Here is a 22,405-nt window from a genome sequence, read left to right as displayed (position 1 = left end):
CCCGCAGGTTTTCCTTGCCAGACAGAGTGGAAAAGCTTTCTGCTAGGATGTAGACCACAAAAGACGCTAAAGACGAAGGTACGATGCTCTCCGGAGCTAAGCGCCGCTCCCGGGCGTCTTTCGGCACAAGCCGCGCTACGAGAGCACTGTGAGCGGTACAATCGTCTTTGCGCGAAGAAGCCGCTTCTTCGGCTCCGGGAGCCGGAGAGAGCGGCAGCATCGGAAAGGTGAAGATGGAAGCTGTACAACACTGGGATTGTGTGCGCAGCTTGCCAACTGATAGAAAACAGTACCTTACCACTTTCCTGACTTTTCCAATCACATGAATATTCGATTGGAAGCTGTTTTGGACAGCTTTTCTTTTCTTTAGGCGAAAACCTTGGCAGACCTCCGTGCAACGTCCAGAACACGATGGGAGATGTTTTCTGTGCTCCCGCAGGTTTTCCTTGCCAGACACAGTTGGAAAGCTCTCTGCTAGGATGTAGACCACAAAAGACGCTAAAGACGAAGGTACGATGCTCTCCGGAGCTAAGCGCCGCTCCCGGGCTTCTTTCGGCAGAAGCCGCGCTACGAGAGCACCGTGACCGGTACAATCGTCTTTGCGCGAAGAAGCCGCTTCTTCGGCTCCGGGAGCCGGAGAGAGCGGCAGCATCGGAAAGGTGAAGAAGGAAGCTGTACAACACTGGGCTTGTGTGCGCAGCTTGCCAACTGATAGAAAACAGTACCTTACCACTTTCCTGACTTTTCCAATCACATGAACATTCGATTGGAAGCTGTTTTGGACAGCTTTTCTTTCCTTCATGCCAAACACTTGCAGACCTCAGTGCAACGTCCAGAAAACGATGGGAGATGTTTTCTGTGCTCCCGCAGGTTTTCCTTGCCAGACAGAGTGGAAAAGCTTTCTGCTAGGATGTAGACCACAAAAGACGCTAAAGACGAAGGTACGATGCTCTCCGGAGCTAAGCGCCGCTCCCGGGCTTCTTTCGGCAGTAGCCGCGCTAAGAGAGCACTGTGACCGGTACAATCGTCTTTGCGCGAAGAAGCCGCTTCTTCGGCTCCGGGAGCCGGAGAGAGCGGCAGCATCGGAAAGGTGAAGAAGGAAGCTGTACAACACTGGGCTTGTGTGCGCAGCTTGCCAACTGATAGAAAACAGTACCTTACCACTTTCCTGACTTTTCCAATCACATGAACATTCGATTGGAAGCTGTTTTGGACAGCTTTTCTTTCCTTCATGCCAAACACTTGGCAGACCTCCGTGCAACGTCCAGAACACGATGGGAGATGTTTTCTGTGCTCCCGCAGGTTTTCCTTGCCAGACAGAGTGGAAAAGCTTTCTGCTAGGATGTAGACCACAAAAGACGCTAAAGACGAAGGTACGATGCTCTCCGGAGCTAAGCGCCGCTCCCGGGCGTCTTTCGGCACAAGCCGCGCTACGAGAGCACTGTGAGCGGTACAATCGTCTTTGCGCGAAGAAGCCGCTTCTTCGGCTCCGAGAGCCGGAGAGAGCGGCAGCATCGGAAAGGTGAAGATGGAAGCTGTACAACACTGGGATTGTGTGCGCAGCTTGCCAACTGATAGAAAACAGTACCTTACCACTTTCCTGACTTTTCCAATCACATGAATATTTGATTGGAAGCTGTTTTGGACAGCTTTTATTTTCTTTAGGCGAAAACCTTGGCAGACCTCCGTGCAACGTCCAGAACACGATGGGAGATGTTTTCTGTGCTCCCGCAGGTTTTCCTTGCCAGACAGAGTGGAAAAGCTTTCTGTTAGGATGTAGACCACAAAAGACGCTAAAGACGAAGGTACGATGCTCTGCGGAGCTAAGCGCCGCTCCCGGGCTTCTTTCGGCAGTAGCCGCGCTAAGAGAGCACTGTGACCGGTACAATCGTCTTTGCGCGAAGAAGACGCTTCTTCGGCTCCGGGAGCCGGAGAGAGCGGCAGCATCGGAAAGGTGAAGAAGGAAGCTGTACAACACTGGGCTTGTGTGCGCAGCTTGCCAACTGATAGAAAACAGTACCTTACCGTTCTCCTGACTTTTCCAATCACATGAATATTCGATTGGAAGCTGTTTTGGACAGCTTTTCTTTTCTTTAGGCGAAAACCTTGGCAGACCTCCGTGCAACGTCCAGAACACGATGGGAGATGTTTTCTGTGCTCCCGCAGGTTTTCCTTTCCAGACACAGTTGGAAAGCTCTCTGCTAGGATGTAGACCACAAAAGACGCTAAAGACGAAGGTACGATGCTCTCCGGAGCTAAGCGCCGCTCCCGGGCGTCTTTCGGCACAAGCCGCGCTACGAGAGCACTGTGAGCGGTACAATCGTCTTTGCGCGAAGAAGCCGCTTCTTCGGCTCCGGGAGCCGGAGAGAGCGGCAGCATCGGAAAGGTGAAGAAGGAAGCTGTACAACACTGGGATTGTGTGCGCTACTTGCCAACTGATAGAAAACAGTACCTTACCGTTCTCCTGACTTTTCCAATCACATGAATATTTGATTGGAAGCTGTTTTGGACAGCTTTTATTTTCTTTAGGCGAAAACCTTGGCAGACCTCCATGCAACGTCCAGAACACGATGGGAGATGTTTTCTATGCTCCCGCAGGTTTTCCTTGCCAGACACAGTTGGAAAGCTCTCTGCTAGGATGTAGACCACAAAAGACGCTAAAGACGAAGGTACGATGCTCTCCGGAGCTAAGCGCCGCTCCCGGGCGTCTTTCGGCACAAGCCGCGCTGAGAGAGCACTGTGAGCGGTACAATCGTCTTTGCGCGAAGAAGCCGCTTCTTCGGCTCCGGGAGCCGGAGAGAGCGGCAGCATCGGAAAGGTGAAGATGGAAGCTGTACAACACTGGGATTGTGTGCGCAGCTTGCCAACTGATAGAAAACAGTACCTTACCACTTTTCTGACTTTTCCAATCACATGAATATTTGATTGGAAGCTGTTTTGGACAGCTTTTCTTTCCTTCATGCCAAACACTTGGCAGACCTCCGTGCAACGTCCAGAACACGATGGGAGATGTTTTCTGTGCTCCCGCAGGTTTTCCTTGCCAGACAGAGTGGAAAAGCTTTCTGCTAGGATGTAGACCACAAAAGACGCTAAAGACGAAGGTACGATGCTCTCCGGAGCTAAGCGCCGCTCCCGGGCGTCTTTCGGCAGTAGCCGCGCTAAGAGAGCACTGTGACCGGTACAATCGTCTTTGCGCGAAGAAGCCGCTTCTTCGGCTCCGGGAGCCGGAGAGAGCGGCAGCATCGGAAAGGTGAAGATGGAAGCTGTACAACACTGGGCTTGTGTGCGCAGCTTGCCAACTGATAGAAAACAGTACCTTACCACTTTCCTGACTTTTCCAATCACATGAACATTCGATTGGAAGCTGTTTTGGACAGCTTTTCTGTTCTTTACGGCAAACACTTGCAGACCACCATGCAACGTCCAGAACACGATGGGAGATGTTTTCTGTGCTCCCGCAGGTTTTCCTTGCCAGACAGAGTGGAAAAGCTTTCTGCTAGGATGTAGACCACAAAAGACGCTAAAGACGAAGGTACGATGCTCTCCGGAGCTAAGCGCCGCTCCCGGGCGTCTTTCGGCAGAAGCCGCGCTACGAGAGCACTGTGACCGGTACAATCGTCTTTGCGCGAAGAAGCCGCTTCTTCGGCTCCGGGAGCCGGAGAGAGCGGCAGCATCGGAAAGGTGAAGATGGAAGCTGTACAACACTGGGATTGTGTGCGCAGCTTGCCAACTGATAGAAAACAGTACCTTACCACTTTCCTGACTTTTCCAATCACATGAATATTCGATTGGAAGCTGTTTTGGACAGCTTTTATTTTCTTTAGGCGAAAACCTTGGCAGACCTCCGTGCAACGTCCAGAACACGATGGGAGATGTTTTCTGTGCTCCCGCAGGTTTTCCTTGCCAGACACAGTTGGAAAGCTCTCTGCTAGGATGTAGACCACAAAAGACGCTAAAGACGAAGGTACGATGCTCTCCGGAGCTAAGCGCCTCTCCCGGGCGTCTTTCGGCACAAGCCGCGCTAAGAGAGCACTGTGACCGGTACAATCGTCTTTGCGCGAAGAAGCCGCTTCTTCGGCTCCGGGAGCCGGAGAGAGCGGCAGCATCGGAAAGGTGAAGAAGGAAGCTGTACAACACTGGGCTTGTGTGCGCAGCTTGCCAACTGATAGAAAACAGTACCTTACCACTTTCCTGACTTTTCCAATCACATGAATATTTGATTGGAAGCTGTTTTGGACAGCTTTTCTTTTCTTTACGCCAAACACTTGCAGACCTCCGTGCAACGTCCAGAACACGATGGGAGATGTTTTCTGTGCTCCCGCAGGTTTTCCTTGCCAGACAGAGTGGAAAAGCTTTCTGTTAGGATGTAGACCACAAAAGACGCTAAAGACGAAGGTACGATGCTCTCCGGAGCTAAGCGCCGCTCCCGGGCGTCTTTCGGCACAAGCCGCGCTAAGAGAGCACCGTGACCGGTACAATCGTCTTTGCGCGAAGAAGCCGCTTCTTCGGCTCCGGGAGCCGGAGAGAGCGGCAGCATCGGAAAGGTGAAGATGGAAGCTGTACAACACTGGGATTGTGTGCGCAGCTTGCCAACTGATAGAAAACAGTACCTTACCGTTCTCCTGACTTTTCCAATCACATGAATATTTGATTGGAAACTGTTTTGGACAGCTTTTCTTTTCTTTATGCCAAACACTTGCAGACCTCCGTGCAACGTCCAGAACACGATGGGAGATGTTTTCTGTGCTCCAGCAGGTTTTCCTTGCCAGACACAGTTGGAAAGCTCTCTGCTAGGATGTAGACCACAAAAGACGCTAAAGACGAAGGTACGATGCTCTCCGGAGCTAAGCGCCGCTCCCGGGCATCTTTCGGCAGAAGCCGCGCTAGGAGAGCACCGTGACCGGTACAATCGTCTTTGCGCGAAGAAGCCGCTTCTTCGGCTCCGGGAGCCGGAGAGAGCGGCAGCATCGGAAAGGTGAAGAAGGAAGCTGTACAACACTGGGCTTGTGTGCGCAGCTTGCCAACTGATAGAAAACAGTACCTTACCACTTTCCTGACTTTTCCAATCACATGAACATTCGATTGAAATCTGTTTTGGACAGCTTTTCTTTCCTTCATGCCAAACACTTGGCAGACCTCCGTGCAACGTCCAGAACACGATGGGAGATGTTTTCTGTGCTCCCGCAGGTTTTCCTTGCCAGACAGAGTGGAAAAGCTTTCTGTTAGGATGTAGACCACAAAGACGCTAAAGACGAAGGTACGATGCTCTCTGGAGCTAAGCGCCGCTCCCGGGCGTCTTTCGGCAGAAGCCGCGCTACGAGAGCACTGTGACCGGTACAATCGTCTTTGCGCGAAGAAGCCGCTTCTTCGGCTCCGGGAGCCGGAGAGAGCGGCAGCATCGGAAAGGTGAAGATGGAAGCTGTACAACACTGGGATTGTGTGCGCAGCTTGCCAACTGATAGAAAACAGTACCTTACCACTTTCCTGACTTTTCCAATCACATGAATATTCGATTGGAAGCTGTTTTGGACAGCTTTTATTTTCTTTAGGCGAAAACCTTGGCAGACCTCCGTGCAACGTCCAGAACACGATGGGAGATGTTTTCTGTGCTCCCGCAGGTTTTACTTGCCAGACAGAGTGGAAAAGCTTTCTGTTAGGATGTAGACCACAAAAGACGCTAAAGACGAAGGTACGATGCTCTGCGGAGCTAAGCGCCGCTCCCGGGCTTCTTTCGGCAGTAGCCGCGCTAAGAGAGCACTGTGACCGGTACAATCGTCTTTGCGCGAAGAAGCCGCTTCTTCGGCTCCGGGAGCCGGAGAGAGCGGCAGCATCGGAAAGGTGAAGAAGGAAACTGTACAACACTGGGCTTGTGTGCGCAGCTTGCCAACTGATAGAAAACAGTACCTTACCGTTCTCCTGACTTTTCCAATCACATGAATATTCGATTGGAAGCTGTTTTGGACAGCTTTTATTTTCTTTAGGCGAAAACCTTGGCAGACCTCCGTGCAACGTCCAGAACACGATGGGAGATGTTTTCTGTGCTCCCGCAGGTTTTCCTTGCCAGACACAGTTGGAAAGCTCTCTGCTAGGATGTAGACCACAAAAGACGCTAAAGACGAAGGTACGATGCTCTCCGGAGCTAAGCGCCGCTCCCGGGCGTCTTTCGGCACAAGCCGCGCTACGAGAGCACTGTGAGCGGTACAATCGTCTTTGCGCGAAGAAGCCGCTTCTTCGGCTCCGGGAGCCGGAGAGAGCGGCAGCATCGGAAAGGTGAAGATGGAAGCTGTACAACACTGGGATTGTGTGCGCTACTTGCCAACTGATAGAAAACAGTACCTTACCGTTCTCCTGACTTTTCCAATCACATGAATATTTGATTGGAAACTGTTTTGGACAGCTTTTATTTTCTTTAGGCGAAAACCTTGGCAGACCTCCATGCAACGTCCAGAACACGATGGGAGATGTTTTCTGTGCTCCCGCAGGTTTTCCTTGCCAGACACAGTTGGAAAGCTCTCTGCTAGGATGTAGACCACAAAAGACGCTAAAGACGAAGGTACGATGCTCTCCGGAGCTAAGCGCCGCTCCCGGGCGTCTTTCGGCACAAGCCGCGCTACGAGAGCACTGTGAGCGGTACAATCGTCTTTGCGCGAAGAAGCCGCTTCTTCGGCTCCGGGAGCCGGAGAGAGCGGCAGCATCGGAAAGGTGAAGATGGAAGCTGTACAACACTGGGATTGTGTGCGCAGCTTGCCAACTGATAGAAAACAGTACCTTACCACTTTCCTGACTTTTCCAATCACATGAATATTTGATTGGAAGCTGTTTTGGACAGCTTTTCTTTCCTTCATGCCAAACACTTGGCAGACCTCCGTGCAACGTCCAGAACACGATGGGAGATGTTTTCTGTGCTCCCGCAGGTTTTCCTTGCCAGGCAGAGTGGAAAAGCTTTCTGCTAGGATGTAGACCACAAAAGACGCTAAAGACGAAGGTACGATGCTCTCCGGAGCTAAGCGCCGCTCCCGGGCTTCTTTCGGCAGTAGCCGCGCTAAGAGAGCACTGTGACCGGTACAATCGTCTTTGCGCGAAGAAGCCGCTTCTTCGGCTCCGGGAGCCGGAGAGAGCGGCAGCATCGGAAAGGTGAAGATGGAAGCTGTACAACACTGGGCTTGTGTGCGCAGCTTGCCAACTGATAGAAAACAGTACCTTACCACTTTCCTGACTTTTCCAATCACATGAACATTCGATTGGAAGCTGTTTTGGACAGCTTTTCTTTCCTTCATGCCAAACACTTGGCAGACCTCCGTGCAACGTCCAGAACACGATGGGAGATGTTTTCTGTGCTCCCGCAGGTTTTCCTTGCCAGACAGAGTGGAAAAGCTTTCTGCTAGGATGTAGACCACAAAAGACGCTAAAGACGAAGGTACGATGCTCTCCGGAGCTAAGCGCCGCTCCCGGGCGTCTTTCGGCACAAGCCGCGCTACGAGAGCACTGTGACCGGTACAATCGTCTTTGCGCGAAGAAGCCGCTTCTTCGGCTCCGGGAGCCGGAGAGAGCGGCAGCATCGGAAAGGTGAAGATGGAAGCTGTACAACACTGGGATTGTGTGCGCTACTTGCCAACTGATAGAAAACAGTACCTTACCACTTTCCTGACTTTTCCAATCACATGAATATTCGATTGGAAGCTGTTTTGGACAGCTTTTCTTTTTTTAGGCGAAAACCTTGGCAGACCTCCGTGCAACGTCCAGAACACGATGGGAGATGTTTTCTGTGCTCCCGCAGGTTTTCCTTGCCAGACACAGTTGGAAAGCTCTCTGCTAGGATGTAGACCACAAAAGACGCTAAAGACGAAGGTACGATGCTCTCCGGAGCTAAGCGCCGCTCCTGGGCTTCTTTCGGCACAAGCCGCGCTAAGAGAGCACTGTGAGCGGTACAATCGTCTTTGCGCGAAGAAGCCGCTTCTTCGGCTCCGGGAGCCGGAGAGAGCGGCAGCATCGGAAAGGTGAAGAAGGAAGCTGTACAACACTGGGCTTGTGTGCGCAGCTTGCCAACTGATAGAAAACAGTACCTTACCACTTTCCTGACTTTTCCAATCACATGAATATTTGATTGGAAGCTGTTTTGGACAGCTTTTCTTTTCTTTACGCCAAACACTTGCAGACCTCCGTGCAACGTCCAGAACACGATGGGAGATGTTTTCTGTGCTCCCGCAGGTTTTCCTTGCCAGACAGAGTGGAAAAGCTTTCTGTTAGGATGTAGACCACAAAAGACGCTAAAGACGAAGGTACGATGCTCTCCGGAGCTAAGCGCCGCTCCCGGGCGTCTTTCGGCACAAGCCGCGCTAAGAGAGCACCGTGACCGGTACAATCGTCTTTGCGCGAAGAAGCCGCTTCTTCGGCTCCGGGAGCCGGAGAGAGCGGCAGCATCGGAAAGGTGAAGAAGGAAGCTGTACAACACTGGGATTGTGTGCGCAGCTTGCCAACTGATAGAAAACAGTACCTTACCGTTCTCCTGACTTTTCCAATCACATGAATATTTGATTGGAAACTGTTTTGGACAGCTTTTCTTTTCTTTATGCCAAACACTTGCAGACCTCCGTGCAACGTCCAGAACACGATGGGAGATGTTTTCTGTGCTCCCGCAGGTTTTCCTTGCCAGACACAGTTGGAAAGCTCTCTGCTAGGATGTAGACCACAAAAGACGCTAAAGACGAAGGTACGATGCTCTCCGGAGCTAAGCGCCGCTCCCGGGCATCTTTCGGCAGAAGCCGCGCTAGGAGAGCACCGTGACCGGTACAATCGTCTTTGCGCGAAGAAGCCGCTTCTTCGGCTCCGGGAGCCGGAGAGAGCGGCAGCATCGGAAAGGTGAAGAAGGAAGCTGTACAACACTGGGCTTGTGTGCGCAGCTTGCCAACTGATAGAAAACAGTACCTTACCACTTTCCTGACTTTTCCAATCACATGAACATTCGATTGGAAGCTGTTTTGGACAGCTTTTCTTTTCTTTAGGCGAAAACCTTGGCAGACCTCCGTGCAACGTCCAGAACACGATGGGAGATGTTTTCTGTGCTCCCGCAGGTTTTCCTTGCCAGACAGAGTGGAAAAGCTTTCTGCTAGGATGTAGACCACAAAAGACGCTAAAGACGAAGGTACGATGCTCTCCGGAGCTAAGCGCCGCTCCCGGGCTTCTTTCGGCAGTAGTCGCGCTAAGAGAGCACTGTGACCGGTACAATCGTCTTTGCGCGAAGAAGCCGCTTCTTCGGCTCCGGGAGCCGGAGAGAGCGGCAGCATCGGAAAGGTGAAGAAGGAAGCTGTACAACACTGGGCTTGTGTGCGCAGCTTGCCAACTGATAGAAAACAGTACCTTACCACTTTCCTGACTTTTCCAATCACATGAATATTCGATTGAAATCTGTTTTGGACAGCTTTTCTTTCCTTCATGCCAAACACTTGGCAGACCTCCGTGCAACGTCCAGAACACGATGGGAGATGTTTTCTGTGCTCCCGCAGGTTTTCCTTGCCAGACAGAGTGGAAAAGCTTTCTGTTAGGATGTAGACCACAAAAGACGCTAAAGACGAAGGTACGATGCTCTCCGGAGCTAAGCGCCGCTCCCGGGCTTCTTTCGGCAGTAGCCGCGCTAAGAGAGCACTGTGACCGGTACAATCGTCTTTGCGCGAAGAAGCCGCTTCTTCGGCTCCGGGAGCCGGAGAGAGCGGCAGCATCGGAAAGGTGAAGAAGGAAGCTGTACAACACTGGGCTTGTGTGCGCAGCTTGCCAACTGATAGAAAACAGTACCTTACCGTTCTCCTGACTTTTCCAATCACATGAATATTCGATTGGAAGCTGTTTTGGACAGCTTTTATTTTCTTTAGGCGAAAACCTTGGCAGACCTCCGTGCAACGTCCAGAACACGATGGGGGATGTTTTCTGTGCTCCCGCAGGTTTTCCTTGCCAGACACAGTTGGAAAGCTCTCTGCTAGGATGTAGACCACAAAAGACGCTAAAGACGAAGGTACGATGCTCTCCGGAGCTAAGCGCCGCTCCCGGGCGTCTTTCGGCACAAGCCGCGCTAGGAGAGCACTGTGAGCGGTACAATCGTATTTGCGCGAAGAAGCCGCTTCTTCGGCTCCGGGAGCCGGAGAGAGCGGCAGCATCGGAAAGGTGAAGAAGGAAGCTGTACAACACTGGGATTGTGTGCGCTACTTGCCAACTGATAGAAAACAGTACCTTACCGTTCTCCTGACTTTTCCAATCACATGAATATTTGATTGGAAGCTGTTTTGGACAGCTTTTATTTTCTTTAGGCGAAAACCTTGGCAGACCTCCATGCAACGTCCAGAACACGATGGGAGATGTTTTCTGTGCTCCCGCAGGTTTTCCTTGCCAGACACAGTTGGAAAGCTCTCTGCTAGGATGTAGACCACAAAAGACGCTAAAGACGAAGGTACGATGCTCTCCGGAGCTAAGCGCCGCTCCCGGGCGTCTTTCGGCACAAGCCGCGCTAAGAGAGCACCGTGAGCGGTACAATCATCTTTGCGCGAAGAAGCCGCTTCTTCGGCTCCGGGAGCCGGAGAGAGCGGCAGCATCGGAAAGGTGAAGATGGAAGCTGTACAACACTGGGATTGTGTGCGCAGCTTGCCAACTGATAGAAAACAGTACCTTACCACTTTCCTGACTTTTCCAATCACATGAATATTTGATTGGAAGCTGTTTTGGACAGCTTTTCTTTCCTTCATGCCAAACACTTGGCAGACCTCCGTGCAACGTCCAGAACACGATGGGAGATGTTTTCTGTGCTCCCGCAGGTTTTCCTTGCCAGACAGAGTGGAAAAGCTTTCTGCTAGGATGTAGACCACAAAAGACGCTAAAGACGAAGGTACGATGCTCTCCGGAGCTAAGCGCCGCTCCCGGGCTTCTTTCGGCAGTAGCCGCGCTAAGAGAGCACTGTGACCGGTACAATCGTCTTTGCGCGAAGAAGCCGCTTCTTCGGCTCCGGGAGCCGGAGAGAGCGGCAGCATCGGAAAGGTGAAGATGGAAGCTGTACAACACTGGGCTTGTGTGCGCAGCTTGCCAACTGATAGAAAACAGTACCTTACCACTTTCCTGACTTTTCCAATCACATGAACATTCGATTGGAAGCTGTTTTGGACAGCTTTTCTTTCCTTCATGCCAAACACTTGGCAGACCTCCGTGCAACGTCCAGAACACGATGGGAGATGTTTTCTGTGCTCCCGCAGGTTTTCCTTGCCAGACAGAGTGGAAAAGCTTTCTGCTAGGATGTAGACCACAAAAGACGCTAAAGACGAAGGTACGATGCTCTCCGGAGCTAAGCGCCGCTCCCGGGCGTCTTTCGGCACAAGCCGCGCTACGAGAGCACTGTGAGCGGTACAATCGTCTTTGCGCGAAGAAGCCGCTTCTTCGGCTCCGGGAGCCGGAGAGAGCGGCAGCATCGGAAAGGTGAAGATGGAAGCTGTACAACACTGGGATTGTGTGCGCAGCTTGCCAACTGATAGAAAACAGTACCTTACCACTTTCCTGACTTTTCCAATCACATGAATATTCGATTGGAAGCTGTTTTGGACAGCTTTTCTTTTCTTTAGGCGAAAACCTTGGCAGACCTCCGTGCAACGTCCAGAACACGATGGGAGATGTTTTCTGTGCTCCCGCAGGTTTTCCTTGCCAGACACAGTTGGAAAGCTCTCTGCTAGGATGTAGACCACAAAAGACGCTAAAGACGAAGGTACGATGCTCTCCGGAGCTAAGCGCCGCTCCCGGGCTTCTTTCGGCAGAAGCCGCGCTACGAGAGCACCGTGACCGGTACAATCGTCTTTGCGCGAAGAAGCCGCTTCTTCGGCTCCGGGAGCCGGAGAGAGCGGCAGCATCGGAAAGGTGAAGAAGGAAGCTGTACAACACTGGGCTTGTGTGCGCAGCTTGCCAACTGATAGAAAACAGTACCTTACCACTTTCCTGACTTTTCCAATCACATGAACATTCGATTGGAAGCTGTTTTGGACAGCTTTTCTTTCCTTCATGCCAAACACTTGCAGACCTCAGTGCAACGTCCAGAAAACGATGGGAGATGTTTTCTGTGCTCCCGCAGGTTTTCCTTGCCAGACAGAGTGGAAAAGCTTTCTGCTAGGATGTAGACCACAAAAGACGCTAAAGACGAAGGTACGATGCTCTCCGGAGCTAAGCGCCGCTCCCGGGCTTCTTTCGGCAGTAGCCGCGCTAAGAGAGCACTGTGACCGGTACAATCGTCTTTGCGCGAAGAAGCCGCTTCTTCGGCTCCGGGAGCCGGAGAGAGCGGCAGCATCGGAAAGGTGAAGAAGGAAGCTGTACAACACTGGGCTTGTGTGCGCAGCTTGCCAACTGATAGAAAACAGTACCTTACCACTTTCCTGACTTTTCCAATCACATGAACATTCGATTGGAAGCTGTTTTGGACAGCTTTTCTTTCCTTCATGCCAAACACTTGGCAGACCTCCGTGCAACGTCCAGAACACGATGGGAGATGTTTTCTGTGCTCCCGCAGGTTTTCCTTTCCAGACACAGTTGGAAAGCTCTCTGCTAGGATGTAGACCACAAAAGACGCTAAAGACGAAGGTACGATGCTCTCCGGAGCTAAGCGCCCCTCCCGGGCGTCTTTCGGCACAAGCCGCGCTACGAGAGCACTGTGAGCGGTACAATCGTCTTTGCGCGAAGAAGCCGCTTCTTCGGCTCCGGGAGCCGGAGAGAGCGGCAGCATCGGAAAGGTGAAGAAGGAAGCTGTACAACACTGGGATTGTGTGCGCTACTTGCCAACTGATAGAAAACAGTACCTTACCGTTCTCCTGACTTTTCCAATCACATGAATATTTGATTGGAAGCTGTTTTGGACAGCTTTTATTTTCTTTAGGCGAAAACCTTGGCAGACCTCCATGCAACGTCCAGAACACGATGGGAGATGTTTTCTATGCTCCCGCAGGTTTTCCTTGCCAGACACAGTTGGAAAGCTCTCTGCTAGGATGTAGACCACAAAAGACGCTAAAGACGAAGGTACGATGCTCTCCGGAGCTAAGCGCCGCTCCCGGGCGTCTTTCGGCACAAGCCGCGCTGAGAGAGCACTGTGAGCGGTACAATCGTCTTTGCGCGAAGAAGCCGCTTCTTCGGCTCCGGGAGCCGGAGAGAGCGGCAGCATCGGAAAGGTGAAGATGGAAGCTGTACAACACTGGGATTGTGTGCGCAGCTTGCCAACTGATAGAAAACAGTACCTTACCACTTTCCTGACTTTTCCAATCACATGAATATTTGATTGGAAGCTGTTTTGGACAGCTTTTCTTTCCTTCATGCCAAACACTTGGCAGACCTCCGTGCAACGTCCAGAACACGATGGGAGATGTTTTCTGTGCTCCCGCAGGTTTTCCTTGCCAGACAGAGTGGAAAAGCTTTCTGCTAGGATGTAGACCACAAAAGACGCTAAAGACGAAGGTACGATGCTCTCCGGAGCTAAGCGCCGCTCCCGGGCGTCTTTCGGCAGTAGCCGCGCTAAGAGAGCACTGTGACCGGTACAATCGTCTTTGCGCGAAGAAGCCGCTTCTTCGGCTCCGGGAGCCGGAGAGAGCGGCAGCATCGGAAAGGTGAAGATGGAAGCTGTACAACACTGGGCTTGTGTGCGCAGCTTGCCAACTGATAGAAAACAGTACCTTACCACTTTCCTGACTTTTCCAATCACATGAACATTCGATTGGAAGCTGTTTTGGACAGCTTTTCTGTTCTTTACGGCAAACACTTGCAGACCACCATGCAACGTCCAGAACACGATGGGAGATGTTTTCTGTGCTCCCGCAGGTTTTCCTTGCCAGACAGAGTGGAAAAGCTTTCTGCTAGGATGTAGACCACAAAAGACGCTAAAGACGAAGGTACGATGCTCTCCGGAGCTAAGCGCCGCTCCCGGGCGTCTTTCGGCAGAAGCCGCGCTACGAGAGCACTGTGAGCGGTACAATCGTCTTTGCGCGAAGAAGCCGCTTCTTCGGCTCCGGGAGCCGGAGAGAGCGGCAGCATCGGAAAGGTGAAGATGGAAGCTGTACAACACTGGGATTGTGTGCGCAGCTTGCCAACTGATAGAAAACAGTACCTTACCACTTTCCTGACTTTTCCAATCACATGAATATTCGATTGGAAGCTGTTTTGGACAGCTTTTATTTTCTTTAGGCGAAAACCTTGGCAGACCTCCGTGCAACGTCCAGAACACGATGGGAGATGTTTTCTGTGCTCCCGCAGGTTTTCCTTGCCAGACACAGTTGGAAAGCTCTCTGCTAGGATGTAGACCACAAAAGACGCTAAAGACGAAGGTACGATGCTCTCCGGAGCTAAGCGCCTCTCCCGGGCGTCTTTCGGCACAAGCCGCGCTAAGAGAGCACTGTGACCGGTACAATCGTCTTTGCGCGAAGAAGCCGCTTCTTCGGCTCCGGGAGCCGGAGAGAGCGGCAGCATCGGAAAGGTGAAGAAGGAAGCTGTACAACACTGGGCTTGTGTGCGCAGCTTGCCAACTGATAGAAAACAGTACCTTACCACTTTCCTGACTTTTCCAATCACATGAATATTTGATTGGAAGCTGTTTTGGACAGCTTTTCTTTTCTTTACGCCAAACACTTGCAGACCTCCGTGCAACGTCCAGAACACGATGGGAGATGTTTTCTGTGCTCCCGCAGGTTTTCCTTGCCAGACAGAGTGGAAAAGCTTTCTGTTAGGATGTAGACCACAAAAGACGCTAAAGACGAAGGTACGATGCTCTCCGGAGCTAAGCGCCGCTCCCGGGCGTCTTTCGGCACAAGCCGCGCTAAGAGAGCACCGTGACCGGTACAATCGTCTTTGCGCGAAGAAGCCGCTTCTTCGGCTCCGGGAGCCGGAGAGAGCGGCAGCATCGGAAAGGTGAAGATGGAAGCTGTACAACACTGGGATTGTGTGCGCAGCTTGCCAACTGATAGAAAACAGTACCTTACCGTTCTCCTGACTTTTCCAATCACATGAATATTTGATTGGAAACTGTTTTGGACAGCTTTTCTTTTCTTTATGCCAAACACTTGCAGACCTCCGTGCAACGTCCAGAACACGATGGGAGATGTTTTCTGTGCTCCAGCAGGTTTTCCTTGCCAGACACAGTTGGAAAGCTCTCTGCTAGGATGTAGACCACAAAAGACGCTAAAGACGAAGGTACGATGCTCTCCGGAGCTAAGCGCCGCTCCCGGGCATCTTTCGGCAGAAGCCGCGCTAGGAGAGCACCGTGACCGGTACAATCGTCTTTGCGCGAAGAAGCCGCTTCTTCGGCTCCGGGAGCCGGAGAGAGCGGCAGCATCGGAAAGGTGAAGAAGGAAGCTGTACAACACTGGGCTTGTGTGCGCAGCTTGCCAACTGATAGAAAACAGTACCTTACCACTTTCCTGACTTTTCCAATCACATGAACATTCGATTGAAATCTGTTTTGGACAGCTTTTCTTTCCTTCATGCCAAACACTTGGCAGACCTCCGTGCAACGTCCAGAACACGATGGGAGATGTTTTCTGTGCTCCCGCAGGTTTTCCTTGCCAGACAGAGTGGAAAAGCTTTCTGTTAGGATGTAGACCACAAAAGACGCTAAAGACGAAGGTACGATGCTCTCTGGAGCTAAGCGCCGCTCCCGGGCGTCTTTCGGCACAAGCCGCGCTACGAGAGCACTGTGACCGGTACAATCGTCTTTGCGCGAAGAAGCCGCTTCTTCGGCTCCGGGAGCCGGAGAGAGCGGCAGCATCGGAAAGGTGAAGATGGAAGCTGTACAACACTGGGATTGTGTGCGCAGCTTGCCAACTGATAGAAAACAGTACCTTACCACTTTCCTGACTTTTCCAATCACATGAATATTCGATTGGAAGCTGTTTTGGACAGCTTTTATTTTCTTTAGGCGAAAACCTTGGCAGACCTCCGTGCAACGTCCAGAACACGATGGGAGATGTTTTCTGTGCTCCCGCAGGTTTTACTTGCCAGACAGAGTGGAAAAGCTTTCTGTTAGGATGTAGACCACAAAAGACGCTAAAGACGAAGGTACGATGCTCTCCGGAGCTAAGCGCCGCTCCCGGGCTTCTTTCGGCAGTAGCCGCGCTAAGAGAGCACTGTGACCGGTACAATCGTCTTTGCGCGAAGAAGCCGCTTCTTCGGCTCCGGGAGCCGGAGAGAGCGGCAGCATCGGAAAGGTGAAGAAGGAAACTGTACAACACTGGGCTTGTGTGCGCAGCTTGCCAACTGATAGAAAACAGTACCTTACCGTTCTCCTGACTTTTCCAATCACATGAATATTCGATTGGAAGCTGTTTTGGACAGCTTTTATTTTCTTTAGGCGAAAACCTTGGCAGAGCTCCGTGCAACGTCCAGAACACGATGGGAGATGTTTTCTGTGCTCCCGCAGGTTTTCCTTGCCAGACACAGTTGGAAAGCTCTCTGCTAGGATGTAGACCACAAAAGACGCTAAAGACGAAGGTACGATGCTCTCCGGAGCTAAGCGCCGCTCCCGGGCGTCTTTCGGCACAAGCCGAGCTACGAGAGCACTGTGAGCGGTACAATCGTCTTTGCGCGAAGAAGCCGCTTCTTCGGCTCCGGGAGCCGGAGAGAGCGGCAGCATCGGAAAGGTGAAGATGGAAGCTGTACAACACTGGGATTGTGTGCGCTACTTGCCAACTGATAGAAAACAGTACCTTACCGTTCTCCTGACTTTTCCAATCACATGAATATTTGATTGGAAACTGTTTTGGACAGCTTTTATTTTCTTTAGGCGAAAACCTTGGCAGACCTCCATGCAACGTCCAGAACACGATGGGAGATGTTTTCTGTGCTCCCGCAGGTTTTCCTTGCCAGACACAGTTGGAAAGCTCTCTGCTAGGATGTAGACCACAAAAGACGCTAAAGACGAAGGTACGATGCTCTCCGGAGCTAAGCGCCGCTCCCGGGCGTCTTTCGGCACAAGCCGCGCTACGAGAGCACTGTGAGCGGTACAATCGTCTTTGCGCGAAGAAGCCGCTTCTTCGGCTCCGGGAGCCGGAGAGAGCGGCAGCATCGGAAAGGTGAAGATGGAAGCTGTACAACACTGGGATTGTGTGCGCAGCTTGCCAACTGATAGAAAACAGTACCTTACCACTTTCCTGACTTTTCCAATCACATGAATATTTGATTGGAAGCTGTTTTGGACAGCTTTTCTTTCCTTCATGCCAAACACTTGGCAGACCTCCGTGCAACGTCCAGAACACGATGGGAGATGTTTTCTGTGCTCCCGCAGGTTTTCCTTGCCAGGCAGAGTGGAAAAGCTTTCTGCTAGGATGTAGACCACAAAAGACGCTAAAGACGAAGGTACGATGCTCTCCGGAGCTAAGCGCCGCTCCCGGGCTTCTTTCGGCAGTAGCCGCGCTAAGAGAGCACTGTGACCGGTACAATCGTCTTTGCGCGAAGAAGCCGCTTCTTCGGCTCCGGGAGCCGGAGAGAGCGGCAGCATCGGAAAGGTGAAGATGGAAGCTGTACAACACTGGGCTTGTGTGCGCAGCTTGCCAACTGATAGAAAACAGTACCTTACCACTTTCCTGACTTTTCCAATCACATGAACATTCGATTGGAAGCTGTTTTGGACAGCTTTTCTTTCCTTCATGCCAAACACTTGGCAGACCTCCGTGCAACGTCCAGAACACGATGGGAGATGTTTTCTGTGCTCCCGCAGGTTTTCCTTGCCAGACAGAGTGGAAAAGCTTTCTGCTAGGATGTAGACCACAAAAGACGCTAAAGACGAAGGTACGATGCTCTCCGGAGCTAAGCGCCGCTCCCGGGCGTCTTTCGGCACAAGCCGCGCTACGAGAGCACTGTGAGCGGTACAATCGTCTTTGCGCGAAGAAGCCGCTTCTTCGGCTCCGGGAGCCGGAGAGAGCGGCAGCATCGGAAAGGTGAAGATGGAAGCTGTACAACACTGGGATTGTGTGCGCAGCTTGCCAACTGATAGAAAACAGTACCTTACCACTTTCCTGACTTTTCCAATCACATGAATATTCGATTGGAAGCTGTTTTGGACAGCTTTTCTTTTTTTAGGCGAAAACCTTGGCAGACCTCCGTGCAACGTCCAGAACACGATGGGAGATGTTTTCTGTGCTCCCGCAGGTTTTCCTTGCCAGACACAGTTGGAAAGCTCTCTGCTAGGATGTAGACCACAAAAGACGCTAAAGACGAAGGTACGATGCTCTCCGGAGCTAAGCGCCGCTCCTGGGCTTCTTTCGGCACAAGCCGCGCTAAGAGAGCACTGTGAGCGGTACAATCGTCTTTGCGCGAAGAAGCCGCTTCTTCGGCTCCGGGAGCCGGAGAGAGCGGCAGCATCGGAAAGGTGAAGAAGGAAGCTGTACAACACTGGGCTTGTGTGCGCAGCTTGCCAACTGATAGAAAACAGTACCTTACCACTTTCCTGACTTTTCCAATCACATGAATATTTGATTGGAAGCTGTTTTGGACAGCTTTTCTTTTCTTTACGCCAAACACTTGCAGACCTCCGTGCAACGTCCAGAACACGATGGGAGATGTTTTCTGTGCTCCCGCAGGTTTTCCTTGCCAGACAGAGTGGAAAAGCTTTCTGTTAGGATGTAGACCACAAAAGACGCTAAAGACGAAGGTACGATGCTCTCCGGAGCTAAGCGCCGCTCCCGGGCGTCTTTCGGCACAAGCCGCGCTAAGAGAGCACCGTGACCGGTACAATCGTCTTTGCGCGAAGAAGCCGCTTCTTCGGCTCCGGGAGCCGGAGAGAGCGGCAGCATCGGAAAGGTGAAGAAGGAAGCTGTACAACACTGGGATTGTGTGCGCAGCTTGCCAACTGATAGAAAACAGTACCTTACCGTTCTCCTGACTTTTCCAATCACATGAATATTTGATTGGAAACTGTTTTGGACAGCTTTTCTTTTCTTTATGCCAAACACTTGCAGACCTCCGTGCAACGTCCAGAACACGATGGGAGATGTTTTCTGTGCTCCCGCAGGTTTTCCTTGCCAGACACAGTTGGAAAGCTCTCTGCTAGGATGTAGACCACAAAAGACGCTAAAGACGAAGGTACGATGCTCTCCGGAGCTAAGCGCCGCTCCCGGGCATCTTTCGGCAGAAGCCGCGCTAGGAGAGCACCGTGACCGGTACAATCGTCTTTGCGCGAAGAAGCCGCTTCTTCGGCTCCGGGAGCCGGAGAGAGCGGCAGCATCGGAAAGGTGAAGAAGGAAGCTGTACAACACTGGGCTTGTGTGCGCAGCTTGCCAACTGATAGAAAACAGTACCTTACCACTTTCCTGACTTTTCCAATCACATGAACATTCGATTGGAAGCTGTTTTGGACAGCTTTTCTTTTCTTTAGGCGAAAACCTTGGCAGACCTCCGTGCAACGTCCAGAACACGATGGGAGATGTTTTCTGTGCTCCCGCAGGTTTTCCTTGCCAGACAGAGTGGAAAAGCTTTCTGCTAGGATGTAGACCACAAAAGACGCTAAAGACGAAGGTACGATGCTCTCCGGAGCTAAGCGCCGCTCCCGGGCTTCTTTCGGCAGTAGTCGCGCTAAGAGAGCACTGTGACCGGTACAATCGTCTTTGCGCGAAGAAGCCGCTTCTTCGGCTCCGGGAGCCGGAGAGAGCGGCAGCATCGGAAAGGTGAAGAAGGAAGCTGTACAACACTGGGCTTGTGTGCGCAGCTTGCCAACTGATAGAAAACAGTACCTTACCACTTTCCTGACTTTTCCAATCACATGAATATTCGATTGGAAGCTGTTTTGGACAGCTTTTCTGTTCTTTACGGCAAACACTTGCAGACCACCATGCAACGTCCAGAACACGATGGGAGATATTTTCTGTGCTCCCGCAGGTTTTCCTTGCCAGACAGAGTGGAAAAGCTTTCTGCTAGGATGTAGACCACAAAAGACGCTAAAGACGAAGGTACGATGCTCTCCGGAGCTAAGCGCCGCTCCCGGGCGTCTTTCGGCAGAAGCGGCGCTAAGAGAGCACTGTGACCGGTACAATCGTCTTTGCGCGAAGAAGCCGCTTCTTCGGCTCCGGGAGCCGGAGAGAGCGGCAGCATCGGAAAGGTGAAGATGGAAGCTGTACAACACTGGGATTGTGTGCGCAGCTTGCCAACTGATAGAAAACAGTACCTTACCACTTTCCTGACTTTTCCAATCACATGAATATTCGATTGGAAGCTGTTTTGGACAGCTTTTATTTTCTTTAGGCGAAAACCTTGGCAGACCTCCGTGGAATGTCCAGAACACGATGGGAGATGTTTTCTGTGCTCCCGCAGGTTTTCCTTGCCAGACACAGTTGGAAAGCTTTCTGCTAGGATGTAGACCACAAAAGACGCTAAAGACGAAGGTACGATGCTCTCCGGAGCTAAGCGACGCTCCCGGGCGTCTTTCGGCACAAGCCGCGCTACGAGAGCACTGTGAGCGGTACAATCGTCTTTGCGCGAAGAAGCCGCTTCTTCGGCTCCGGGAGCCGGAGAGAGCGGCAGCATCGGAAAGGTGAAGAAGGAAGCTGTACAACACTGGGATTGTGTGCGCTACTTGCCAACTGATAGAAAACAGTACCTTACCGTTCTCCTGACTTTTCCAATCACATGAATATTTGATTGGAAGCTGTTTTGGACAGCTTTTCTTTTCTTTAGGCGAAAACCTTGGCAGACCTCCATGCAACGTCCAGAACACGATGGGAGATGTTTTCTGTGCTCCCGCAGGTTTTCCTTGCCAGACACAGTTGGAAAGCTCTCTGCTAGGATGTAGACCACAAAAGACGCTAAAGACGAAGGTACGATGCTCTCCGGAGCTAAGCGCCGCTCCCGGGCGTCTTTCGGCACAAGCCGCGCTACGAGAGCACTGTGAGCGGTACAATCGTCTTTGCGCGAAGAAGCCGCTTCTTCGGCTCCGGGAGCCGGAGAGAGCGGCAGCATCGGAAAGGTGAAGATGGAAGCTGTACAACACTGGGATTGTGTGCGCAGCTTGCCAACTGATAGAAAACAGTACCTTACCACTTTCCTGACTTTTCCAATCACATGAATATTTGATTGGAAGCTGTTTTGGACAGCTTTTCTTTCCTTCATGCCAAACACTTGGCAGACCTCCGTGCAACGTCCAGAAGACGATGGGAGATGTTTTCTGTGCTCCCGCAGGTTTTCCTTGCCAGACAGAGTGGAAAAGCTTTCTGCTAGGATGTAGACCACAAAAGACGCTAAAGACGAAGGTACGATGCTCTCCGGAGCTAAGCGCCGCTCCCGGGCTTCTTTCGGCAGTAGCCGCGCTAAGAGAGCACTGTGACCGGTACAATCGTCTTTGCGCGAAGAAGCCGCTTCTTCGGCTCCGGGAGCCGGAGAGAGCGGCAGCATCGGAAAGGTGAAGATGGAAGCTGTACAACACTGGGATTGTGTGCGCAGCTTGCCAACTGATAGAAAACAGTACCTTACCACTTTCCTGACTTTTCCAATCACATGAACATTCGATTGGAAGCTGTTTTGGACAGCTTTTCTTTCCTTCATGCCAAACACTTGGCAGACCTCCGTGCAACGTCCAGAACACGATGGGAGATGTTTTCTGTGCTCCCGCAGGTTTTCCTTGCCAGACAGAGTGGAAAAGCTTTCTGCTAGGATGTAGACCACAAAAGACGCTAAAGACGAAGGTACGATGCTCTCCGGAGCTAAGCGCCGCTCCCGGGCGTCTTTCGGCAGAAGCCGCGCTACGAGAGCACTGTGACCGGTACAATCGTCTTTGCGCGAAGAAGCCGCTTCTTCGGCTCCAGGAGCCGGAGAGAGCGGCAGCATCGGAAAGGTGAAGATGGAAGCTGTACAACACTGGGATTGTGTGCGCAGCTTGCCAACTGATAGAAAACAGTACCTTACCACTTTCCTGACTTTTCCAATCACATGAATATTTGATTGGAAGCTGTTTTGGACAGCTTTTCTTTTCTTTACGCCAAACACTTGCAGACCTCCGTGCAACGTCCAGAACACGATGGGAGATGTTTTCTGTGCTCCCGCAGGTTTTCCTTGCCAGACAGAGTGGAAAAGCTTTCTGCTAGGATGTAGACCACAAAAGACGCTAAAGACGAAGGTACGATGCTCTCCGGAGCTAAGCGCCGCTCCCGGGCGTCTTTCGGCACAAGCCGCGCTAAGAGAGCACCGTGACCGGTACAATCGTCTTTGCGCGAAGAAGCCGCTTCTTCGGCTCCGGGAGCCGGAGAGAGCGGCAGCATCGGAAAGGTGAAGAAGGAAGCTGTACAACACTGGGATTGTGTGCGCAGCTTGCCAACTGATAGAAAACAGTACCTTACCGTTCTCCTGACTTTTCCAATCACATGAATATTTGATTGGAAGCTGTTTTGGACAGCTTTTCTTTTCTTTATGCCAAACACTTGCAGACCTC

The sequence above is a fragment of the Ammospiza caudacuta genome, chromosome 3 (assembly GCF_027887145.1).
Source record: "Ammospiza caudacuta isolate bAmmCau1 chromosome 3, bAmmCau1.pri, whole genome shotgun sequence".
Taxonomy (NCBI): domain Eukaryota; kingdom Metazoa; phylum Chordata; class Aves; order Passeriformes; family Passerellidae; genus Ammospiza; species Ammospiza caudacuta.
This window is presented reverse-complemented; position numbering follows the sequence as displayed.